Source organism: Strigops habroptila, chromosome Z (assembly GCF_004027225.2).
Source record: "Strigops habroptila isolate Jane chromosome Z, bStrHab1.2.pri, whole genome shotgun sequence".
Classification (NCBI taxonomy): Eukaryota; Metazoa; Chordata; class Aves; order Psittaciformes; family Psittacidae; genus Strigops; species Strigops habroptila.
In genome coordinates, this window is record NC_044302.2 from 32,570,262 (window position 1) to 32,582,836 (window position 12,575).

Sequence of the window (12,575 nt, forward strand, 5' to 3'; positions counted from 1 at the left end):
GAAGACTCAGCCTGTGGCAAAAAGTCCTTATGAAGTTTACCCAAGCCAAGTGCAAGGTCCTACACCTCGGTCAGGGCAATCCCAGGCATAGCTATAGGTTGGGCAGAGAAGAGATTCAGAGCAGCCCTGCGGAGAAGGACTTGGGGGTGTTGGTTGATGAGAAGCTTAACATGACCCGGCCTCAGTGTGCGCTTGCAGCCCAGAAAGCCAACCGTATCCTGGGCTGCATCAAAAGGAGTGTGACCAGCAGGTCAAAGGAGGCGATCCTGCCCCTCTACTCTGCTCTTGTGAGACCTCCCTTGGAGTATTGTGTACAGTTCTGGTGTCCTCAACATAAGAAGGACATGGAGCTGTTGGAGCGAGTCCAGAGGAGGGCCATGAGGATGATCAGGGGGCTGGAGCACCTCCCATATGAAGACAGGCTGAGAAAGTTGGGGCTGTTCAGCCTGGAGAAGAGAAGGCTGCGTGGAGACCTCCTAGCAACCTTCCAGTATCTGAAGGGGGCCTATAAGGATGCTGGGGAAGGACTCTTCGTTAGGGACTGTAGTGGTAGGACAAGGGGTAATGGCTTCAAACTTAAACAGAGGAAGTTTAGGTTAGATATAAGGAAGAAGTTCTTGACAGTGAGGATGGTGAGGCACTGGAATGGGTTGCCCCAGGAAGTTGTGAATGCTCCATCCTTGGCAATGTTCAAGGCCAGGTTGGACAGAGCCTTGGGCAACATGGTCTCGTGCAAGGTGTCCCTGCCCTTGGCAGGGGGGTTGGAACTAGATGATCTTAAGGTCCTTTCCAACCCAAACTATTCTGTGATTCTATGGCTTCCACTCAAAAGGGAAGGTAAGAATCTTAACTGACCACATTCCGTCCGATTTTAGGAGACTGTTCTCTGCATATACTTTATCTTACCTATCAAAGAATTGGTCTGGAGTGAAAAAGGTGGGGGGGACAGAGAAGAAAGGCTTTCCACAGTGCTTTTATTTCTGTGGAGAGTGGGCAGAAAGAATTCACCCGAATGTATCAGAGAAAAGGCTGGAGAAATAAGTGGAAAACTCCAGAGGGGCAGTGCTGCAAGAGTAGGAAGAGTGCAATATTTTATGGTTTCAGTGTCAAAACAAGAAAAGTCATGGAAGGAGATGGTGTGCTGTCTCAAATCTTTCTAGAAAGCAGTTGTCCTTATTTCTGAATAATTAGGGAGGGTGATGGGACATCTTAGGAAAATGCGTGATCAGAGCTGGGCTGCAGTGAACGTAGAAAGGAGGAGCTTGAGGCTGGTTATGTACACTTTCATAATCCTAAGCTTAGATGAAATTTAGAAGAGCGTTCCAAGGGAATAAAATGCTATGGTGTTTCTGTGATGTTCTGCAGCTTTACACAGTGACAATAGGTAGATGGTGCAATTTCATAGTTCTTTTGGCAAAGCAAAGTCTTAAGAAGCTGTCTGAGCAAGAAGAAAACTTTTGTCTGTGATGTTCCTTTAATGCTATTTTCAGTTAAAAAAAAAAAAGCTTCAAGCTTCTTTATGTATTCTGATATAAATACCAACTATGATGTCTTGATGTCTGATAGGATTATTGCCCCATTTCTTTTTGCCATTTTGCTAGATTTTTGCCTGCTGAAGCTCCTGATGACCTGTTCTTTCTGTGAAGGTGAAGGAGACAGAAGCGCTAAAATATGCAAGAGCTTTGAGAACAGCATCAACAGCTTGAACCCTATGAAAAATGGAGCAAGCCATGATTTGCTGTAGTGCTTTACATTAACCTACTTTTCAGAAACTCAAAAAATGTCGAAGAAAAGCATTAGGTACTGAGATGCTTTTAGAAGTCTATTTCGGGCCAGAAATACTGCAGTGTAGTTCATGGTGTGACTTACAGTCTGAAAATGGATAAAACTACAGAGGGAGAGATTACTCTGTAGTGCACTGGAATATCGGATGGCAGAGCACCAACATTATAAGCTGAATGAATGGGATACAGTGGGTAGAAGAATGCATTAAATGTAGGATTTATTTAATTTCTGCCTTAGCTCAATGATTCCAAGTTTTTAATTTAATTGGGGCAAACATTTTTCCAATTGTTATGAAGGGAAATTGAGAGAGACTCAGAATAGCCACAGCTTCAAGCAGCTGACTGTATGCAAGATATCTACCTATCCATCTATATTAATGTTTTCTGTAGAATTTAATCATCTTTAATTTTTATCAGTGCTTCAATGCACAACTGATATTTCAGAATTACTTTTGGTAAAGAGATAATTGGGAAAAAGTATCAGAGGAAGAAATGCTGATGGGGGTTATCAGCTAAAATAGTAGATAAACTTTCATGTAAATAGTAGTAGACCTATTGATTTAATAGCTTTGAAGTAGAACTGCAAACAGCAAAAAAATTCATCGCTCCACGGAGCAGAGGTGGGACAAGATGATCTCTAAAGACTGTTCTATCTGTAAATTTTGTGAGATGCAGTCACGTTTCAGAGGTGATCAAGTGTTTCACAAAAACTAATCTTAACATTTCAGAGGGATTTTTAGAAGGCTGGACTACTTGCTTCTTACAGAATCAGAGTCATTTAGGCTGGGAAAGACCTTCAAGTATAACCAGCATTGCGAGGTCCACCACTAAACCGTATGCCCAGCACCACATCTACATGTTTTTTTTTAAGGATGTGACACTCCCGAAGACTTGATGATCTTAAAGGTCTCTATTTGATCTTAAAGGAAAAGATCTTTAAGATCAAATAATTCTATGATCTATACGTCTTTTCAATACCACTAGGGATGGTGACTCTACCACATCCCTGGGCAGCCTGTTCCAGTGCTTGATACATTTTTCCATGAAGAAATTTTCCATAATACCCAGTCTAAACCTCCCCTGGCACAACTTGAGGCTCTTTCTTCTCATCCTATAGCTTGTTCTTTGGCAGAAGAGACTGATCTCTACCTCACTACAACCTCCTTTCAGGTAGCTGTAGAGAGCGATAAGGTCCCCCTGAGCCTTCTCTTCTCCAGACTAAACCCCCAGCTCCCTCAGCCGCTCCTCATCAGACTTGTGCTCCAGGCCCCTCACCAGCTCCGTTGCCCTTCTCTGGACCCGCTCCAGCACCTCAATGTCTCTCTTGTAGTGAGGGGCCCAGAACTGAATGCAGGATTCAAGGTGCAGCCTCACCAGTGCCCAGTACAGGGGGATGATCACTGCCCTGGTCCTGCTGGCCACACTGTTGCTGATACAGACCAGGACGCTTTTGGCCTTCTTGGCCACCTGGGCACAAGCTGGCTCATGTTCAGCTCCATCAATCAGCACCCCCAGGTCCTTTTCCATGAGCAGCTTTCCAGCCACTCTGCCCCAAGCCTGGAGAATTGCATGGGGTTGTCATGGCCCAAGTGCAGGACCTGGCACTTTGCCTTGTTGAACCTCATAAGCATTGGCCTTGGCCCTTCAATCCAGCCTGTCCAGATCCCTCTGCAGAGCCTTCCTATCCTCCAGCAGATCAACACTCCCAGCCAACTTGGTGTCATCTGCAAATTTACTGAGGGTGCACTCGATCCCCTCATCCAGATCATTGATACAGATATTATACACCCCCAATGCTTAGCCCTGGGGAACACCACTTGTGACTGGCCACCAGGTGGATTTAATTCCATTCACCACAACTCTCTGTGCCTGGCCATCCAGCCAGGTTTTTATCCAGTGAAGAATACACCTGTCCAAGCTGTGAGCAGCCAGTGTCTCCAGGAGACTGCTGTGGGAAAAGGGCCAAAGGTTTTACTAAACGCCAGGTAAACAACATCCACAGCCTCTCCCCCATCCAAAAAGCGGGTCACCTTGTCATAGAAGGACATCAGGTAAGTCAAGCAGGACCTGCCTTTCATAAACCCATGCTCACTGGACCTGATCACCTGGTAGTCCTGTATATGCCATGTGTTTGCTCTCAAGATGATTTGCTCCATAATCTTCCCTTGCACTGAGGACAGAGTGACAGCCCTGTAATTCCCCAATCCTCCTTCTGGCCATTCTTGTAGATGGACATCACATTTGCTAACGTTCAGTCAATCAGGACTGCCCTGGTTAGGGTAGAGATTCTCCTAAGCCCTCCTTTTGTTGTTCATATATTTATAGAAACACTTTTTATTGTTGTTTTATGGCAGTAGCCAGATTAATTCTAGTTGGGCTTTAGGCCTTCTAATTTTCTCCCTGCATAACTTCACAACATCCTTGTAGTCTTCCTCAGCAGCTTGCCTCTTCTTCCAAAGTTGTAAATTCACATTTTTTCCTGAGTTCCAGCCAAAGCTCTCTGCTCAACAAGGCCAGTCTTTTCCCTTGCTGGCTCATCTCTCAAAACATAGGGATGGGCTGCTCTGCGCCTTCAAGATTTCTTCTTGTGAAATCAGCTAGATTGGTTGCCACATGCTTATATCCCAAGGAATTCTGATGGTGCCTGGGGTGTTTCAGCAGCCACAGGTGTGAACTAAAAATAGCCCTCCTTAAAACATCTTCAAAGGGTGAGTATTTGGCTGTGAAAGCAAAGGAGCATAGTAAGTGAGGAATTTTCATGGTGAGCTATGGGATTTGTAACAACTGCTCAGAGGTATGAATTTTAGGATGCTTTATCTTGGAATGTAACTTTGCAGAATGAATATTTGGAATTGTAATGGAATGAAAAAAACCTAAAGGCGAAGGCCTGAATTTATTCTTTCTTAAACGGATGTTACAAATCTAACCAAGTCTGTGTTTTTCTGTGTCGGCTTCCAGAGAAGGCCCAAGTCTTGCAGGCAGTACTATCAATGGTGAAGCAAACAGGTGTTCCCATTGGCACAGGTTACACCCTTGAATGATGACATTGGCACCTAAATGCCACTAGCAAATCATAACAAAAATTTCACTGAGGACCCCATGCTGTATTTTTCAGGGTTATGCATGTTGTACTCAATTATGTGGCTAAGTTAGAAAATGTCTGAGGAAAACCAGACATTATCAATTCAAACTATTATTAAAATGCTGGTCTCATTTTTACAATATTTGAATGTTTTTATCTGCCTTCCAGTTTTAGAAGACCAGTGATGCACTTAATATGACTTTTTCTCTCTTCTTAGATCTAGACTTCGAAAAACTTGAAGAGAAAAAAACCTTATTCTTACATAGTCTTGAAATACAGTAAGTGCTTTATATCGCCAACTGCAGAGTAATCCAAGATGTTGACCAGTATTGAAACCACTGTTGCAGTGGCCTCAAAAAGATTTTTTTTTTTTAATGCATCTAAATGATGGCATGTTCCCTACTTGTATGATTTAGCCTTCAAGTCAATGGGATAATGGCCACTGTTTTTAATGACAGAGGATCTGGACTTCAGAAAAACAAAGCTGTAACACTATTTTGGTGTCAAACCTTCAATCAGTCGCCTGCTTCCCCATCTCCACTTATGTGGAGCTTTCACTGGTTAATTTAGGGGAACTTCAACCAGAAGTCAAGACAATTTTGGAATGAAGGGATTGTCTCAAGTGGGCAGTTTTCAAGAGGAAAGGTCTTACTTGGCGAATGTGTTTAAAAAACGTTCTCGGTTGAGATTTACCTATCTCAGGGGAATTAATTTGGGGGGGGCTAGTGGCTTTTTATTTTTATTGGACAATGAGCCATAAAAAGAAGGCAAAGCCCTTAGTCTGACAGCAGTTAGTGCTTAATACTAATTGATAAACATTCTGCCAGGAAAAAAAAAATGCACTAATTGTGTACGTGATTAACCAGAGGAGAGATGGCAATGACTCCAGACAGTAATTGAAACTACAGGACATACCCGAGGTATCTTTCAAAGACAACTGAGGAAAAGAAACCAAGAAGAGTAGCTATCTGTAGTATTCTACTTGCACAAATGAGAAGTTTTCTTGTATCTTTGATCTGAGAAGCCGGTATTTAATCCTCATCTGGGGTGAAATGGTAGTAATTCTGGCTGATCAATTGATAGAAGCTTAAATTTCCTGCAAAAGGGAAGGTCGGCAATGCTGTTCAGTTGGGCAATTTCAACACAGCCAGTCATCATTCCAATTAAAGCTTCCATTGAGACTGTTTTCTCTGTTCAGAAGATTAAATATGTCCTTAATCATCCAGATAAGGTGGTATCACTGGGATGCTATAAGATGTCTGAAAGATTAAATGCTGACTATAAAATGCAAACTTGGTCCTGAAATTGGAAAACTAAAAGGTTGCCTATTATAATTCTGTGATCATATCTAATTAACATGAACCATGACTAAATGCTATAGCTGAAAAAAAATATCTTTTTTGGGATGTTTGTGATAATATGATAACAATTTATGAGAAAGAGGTAATTATTGATGTCAGGTGCATTCTTTGGCAGTTATGATGGAAAATGACAAATGAAACTTTTTAGTCTGTACCTGTTCTCTTATGTCAGATTTAACAACTCAAATTATTTCAACATCCTGAAATTTTATTTGCACTTAGCACCCTGAACTCTGGTGATGGATGAAGATGCAGGAAATACTCTTGAGAGAGCAATCAATAATTGTTATTACACACATTGGATGAAACATGTTAATTCAAGCTGGCCTGTTGAAACTAGGTCCATGGTTTGTAATAGTTTATAATGATTTTGGTTGGGTTTAAAGGTGTTCGTGGTTTGAAATGTGTTTTCTGTTGGCTTGAGCCTTGGGTTGGTGAAACTGTTTTTAATGAAGACTGATTGCTTTTCTTTCTTTCTTTCCCAATTATATTGTTTCTCTTTTGTACTGCAATCCATCTTGTCCTGTTACCAGTCCAAAAGTAATTATGACTGAAAACTTTAAGCTAGAGTTGTCCACTTTCAACTGTACTTATTAGAAGCAAATACTTTTTTTTGGTAGCTATCCATGAAGGGTGTATGTGACTTGGCTGCTAAGTGTAAACATAAGCTGATTGAAAGCAAAGTCTATGGTTAGGTTTTTGGAAAGTTAATACTGTGGGTGTTTTTTGATTTTCCCAATATTTAAAGAATAAGCAAAACCTAAAAATCAATTGAATGATCCTAAAAAGGAGAAGGCTTTTATAAAGATGTGAGAAATGACTGAAGTCTTATATTACAGTGCCATCTCTCTGAGACAGCCTAGAAAGTGAACTTTCAAGATTGCATTTGCTGTTTCCCAATTCTCAGGCTTAAAGACCTCAGAACATGAGAGACCACTAGAATGACCACTCTGAAATTAATATATCACCCAGTAATATCTGTATCAGGTCCATAACTTCTGATTGAACTGCACGTTCAGCTGTTTAGCCATTGTGCCCTTGTGCCTTCTTAGACTGGCACAGTATAGACTGAACAAGGGACTGCACATGGTCTAGTTTACTTGAATAGTTTTCTTTGAATCATTGTGCTGATATTTATGGAGAACAAGATGTAGCCAAGAGTTTGCTACATGGAAATGCAGTCTGCATGCTAAATTGCTAGAGACATGGTTCCATGTTCAAAACCTCCCTATTATGTAGAAACTACTATTACAGCATAGACTTAAGGATGAAGTTTAAGATTCAAGATAGTCTCTTTTGGCTAATTCTCATGTAATAATTACTTCCAGGCTCCCATTCTGCTTACTGGGAGGAGGCAGCAATATTTTAAAGAAAATTTCTTGTGTGAAATACTGCTTCATTGTATATTCTGTGTTAATTTAAATTTGGACTGAATACCTATAAATGAAAGTCAGCACTAATTGCTGACATTAATAATTTAAAAAGTTGTTTGTTTGGTTGGTTTTTAACACACATCTGCTTAAGAAAATTGTTAGAACACAAAAGTTTTGGTGTTCTATGCTACCAAAATGATGAAAATTGTGAGTTTTGCTATTTACTTTGGATTAGTCCCTGTCTCATGGACTAAGATTTGAACTCACTGCCCCTTCCATTATGTTCCCACTACTCATTTTGTGTGAGCCATCACACTGCTCAATCACCTATGAGTTGCTGTGTCCTGCTAGGATGACATAAAATAGATCTAGGAATAAAAATAGCACATTTTCTGCGGTTGTGGTGGCTTAGATCAGCTAATAGTAGAGTCCAACTGGAGTTGGTGAAAAGACAAAGGGAGCTGGGAGCTGGGAGGGGGAAGCAGGGGCTTTCAGCAGCAGCAAGCTGTCAGGTCAGCCCAGCTGTCCATGTCACTGCACAGTAATTAGTACCAGGAACTCCAGATTCTGCAACTCATGGCCAGATGCTACATGTGGTTGCTGCATTGCCAAGCTGCAGTACTGACGCCTCATTTGTCACTTGACTCTTCGCTTTGATGACCTTAAAAACTTCGCCTTTAGTACTTTAATAGCTGTGTTTCTATTACTTAATCCTTGCTGTGAGGGACTGTCATGACTTCTGGTTTAGTGCTATTTTCGCTTTGATATTTAATCCCTGAAGAAAGAATTTGGAAACAGTTTATGAGACAAGGTCAGAAAAGTTTGTTATGCAACTGATAGCAAAGATGCTACTAGCAAAGATGCTAGGTGATTTTGGTTAATATTGGACTGCAAGTAAGTGTAATCAACTCTAGATTTTCTCCCATATCATTAAATAAATTGATTTTGTTATCTCTAACACACAGAGGAAAAAATGTGTTAATAATGAAGCATGTGATTGCACTGAATAAAAAGTCAAATGAAGTTGAGATATATTTTATATTTATTCAAACATATATTTAGATTAAGTAGTCATTGTTTTGTGAGTTTATTATAGGAGATTTCACCACCGTCACCATTTCCTTTAATTTCAGAGTAGATTCTGGACATGCAATGTACAACATTAAACTGTTACCAGTTTTTATAAATTTCAAATTTAGTGTCAAATTTTTGTAAAAAAAAGAAGTGTAAATTAATTTTGCGGGTTCTAGAATTGCTCTGCTTTTGGTTTCATTAGCTTTTGCAATTAGGTTATACCTAGATGAAGAGAGACAATGATACTTCATACTGCTTTATCAGCAATATATGCGCTACAAAAAGTTGGTGAATGTATCTATGGAACATGACCTAATGTAAGTTAATAATTTCAGAGTACTGTCAATACATCTGTATCACGTGAAAGGCAAATGCAGAAATGGATGAAAGGAGATCAGTAAAAGCAGTTTTTTCAAAGTTGTCTAATGTGGTTAAGTACCTTAAAAATTTTGCTTTACCAGGCAGGAGTGGACGAGATAGATGTAAAGTTATGTCTGTACAGTCTTAGCTATTACCGTATAAGTGAAGAATCCTGCACAGTAAGTTTAATAACAACAAAATTGTAAATAAAAGGGACTATTTTTAAAAAGTTAGTGAAAATCTGGTATTGATTTTATACTGTAAAATCTTGATTACTTACAGTAATTAGATGGAACTATCTGGGGAAACATCGATTTATGGATAAATTCTTTTGGACCAAGTGGCCCTCGCGTATGCTTGTACTCTGCAATAGCCCTGTACATATTATTCCATTGTTTATTTGAAATTCTTGTTTTCCCATTACCCTGATGGTCTCAGTTAGTGCTGGTTTTCTCTTCATCAACAGAGCCCTAACTTAATCTCAAATTCAGAGTTAGTAAATAATGCAGTCAGCTCTCAGATAGGGTTTCAGAACTAAGTAGTAAAATTAGAAAGTACATGAAGCATTACTTAAAAATATAAGCACTCTCCTTGCATGAGTATCAATCTTCTGGTGTATATGTGTGTCTGTGTTGTGTGAATGTAAACTATTTCTCAAAATCAAAAGCCAGTAAATTTCTGTAATATGCTGTGGAGCCTGGAGGCAAACTGAGTCCCACATGATATGGCAGTTGCTAGGGTAACTAGCATCATGTGAATGCTGAGTATAAGAATTTATTAAGTCAGGATTTTTTTTTTGTTTTTTCTTCCTTCCTTTCTTTCTTCCCTTTTTTTCTTGCTGAACAAAGGGATGAAAAGTGGCACTCCACTTCCAGCCCGTTTTTTGTGGACACAATGCATGACGAGTGTTTGACCCCTACTTTCACAAACAGAGAGAGGCCTTCGCAAGGTATGGCCTCATTTACATGCAAGTTATGTTGAATCTTAGAAAAGCATGTTTAACTTTTCCGTGCTTTTCTGTGGCAGTAAATTTTACTCCTGCTGACAGCAGAAATGCTTTAAGCAGAATAAAATAGCTGGAAAATGTTGAGCTGTGTGATCCTGCTTCACATTATAATTCAGTCTGATTTCGTAGAAATCCAAAGCAAAAAAAATCAGCATTTGCAAAAAGAGTATAAACATAACAATTTCATAGATTTTCACTCTAGTAACTATGGAAAGAATACAATATTTCACCTATTCATAGTAAAAAAAGAAAGAGAGACTACAATCAATGCAATGAGTTTGCTTTCAATTTTTTCTATTATTTGACATCTGGCTACTATTCATTTTAAAGCACATTTGCAAGAATTTTCTGCTCAAAGTGGTATATCTATTTCTGATCTGTTTAATAAAAATTATGTTCACTGATGATAATTTTTCACAAAAAATAACAAAACATTTTTTACTGTGAAACTTGTAGAAATGTGCTATTGGATACAATTTTATTGGCAGACCAGCACTTTTTTGGTTGACAAAAGTAAATTTAGAGGGAACTTGAAAAAGCCTGCTATTTTCAGCACAGCCTTAGCAACCAACCTACTTGGTTTCAGAGGATATTACAATTTATTCTACTTTCTGTGAAAATTGAATGTCACAACACTTTCTTTAAATAATTGCTGAAATAATTGCTTTGCTTTCAGTCATTTCCCCCAAATCCTCTAAAAAAAAAAAAAAGCTCTTTGAAGCTAAGTGCCAGCATTTTAAATGTATGTGAAATTAGCCATTACTCCTCAATGTGAATGATCTTTATTAAAAGATATGAATACCTTCTGTTCCCACTGAAGCTAGCAGGTTCAAATGCAAACCATGGGTGCAAATTAGGTGATTTTAGGCATTCATGTCTGAAAACTGTGATTGACTTAAGCTGAAAAACTTTGATCTTTCAGAGCAGAGTTGGAGTCCCAGGTTCTCCTTATGTTTTGAAACCATATAGATGACCCCAAGCCCACCCACTGGAGGTATTCTTTGCCTTGATTTTTGGCATGATAGTTGATGCTTGTGAAATAAAGGGCATATTTCTGAAGAGAAATTAAAGACAAGAGACGATTATTTGAAAGATTTGAACCAATTGGTAATTGCCTTTAGCCATTCTCCAAACTAATTGTGAGCTCAGCCTGAATTTACCGAACAGTTTTAAATTAAAACATTGCTGAAAGTGATCTCTTTCTTACAAAAATGAAGGAAGAAGTGCTCCATTTTCACCCACTAACAAGTTCTTTAAGAGAGACAGGAAGTGCATGCACAGGTCATCTTGGAGGATCAGAGCCTGAATTTTAAATTCTTCACAATGTAACTTGATTCTCAGTGCTATATTTAAGTAACGCTAGTAAATCTATAAAATAAATAAATTAAAGAACTAGTGTCATACTTACTGTAGCAACCAACAGAATGGGAGCTTTATTAGCATAAAAAAAGCACCCTAGGGTTTTTGTGTAGAAGGGTTTATAAGAAGGCATAGAGTTATGATAACATTTCCTTCTTTAGATAGTGTGTTCAGTTGTTCCAGTAAATTTGTAAATTAATTTGATACTAACAGCAAGTAATGCCTAGGGATAGCTACAAAAATGTAGGCCAAAGCAGGCATGATTTCTGTTAATTGGAATTTTGTTGGATAATTTCTCTGCTTTGATGGTATGAAACTTGTCTCTTTGTTAGATGTTATCATCCCTCCCTGTTTTTTGCAATAATACAGGCTAACACATACCTTGTTGTGAAAGTTCCTTTTGCTTTGTCAAGCTACTGAACAGCTCCATTAAGCTTATTAAGGCACAGAAAAAAAAAATAATCTATTGCTCTTAAGTGATGTTTCTATATGTGTTCTAAATTTTAAAATGGTATTCAGAGGGAGCAGGTGTCAGCACAACAAATGAAGAGGCTCACAATGAAGAAAGGTAATCATAAGTTTTCTTTGGTACTTCCCCAAAAGTGTAGTCTGAGTGTGAATGTAACTGAATTTCTAGAGCTAACTAGCAATGATCTGGGAAGGCATCTTGCAGAGCTGCATTCTTTTTCTGCCTATGACCCTGTCTCCTGTATAGTCTTGCAGAAATCATATCACTTGGTTGCAGGAGAGGTGTGAAACAGAAGTGTGATGGAGACATTACTATGATACGCACACCAAGTGTGAACCTAACCACTTCGTTCCAATTCTGTGCTTGAAATAACAAGTCCTACTAACATAGCTGGTGAACACAGCCATACTATTTTTCTGAGCTTTAGTGAGATCACATGTAGTTAATTATTTATTGCAAATCTAGTCCATACAAAGGTCAGCAGAGCCAATTCACTTCTCTTGTCCACTGCCAGCATATTCCATGGCTTTATTTCTCCTTTACTTTTTGTTCTTTTTCACTGGAGTTATAACCTCTGTTTTGGTTAAGGGGCTTATCTCTTTTCACACGTTTGTACAGCATCTCTTCTGCTGCAGGCTTCTCAGGCTTCTAGCAAGTTAATTTCATTTGTTCTTTCCTTTTTTTTTTTTTTTTTTTTTGTCTGTGTT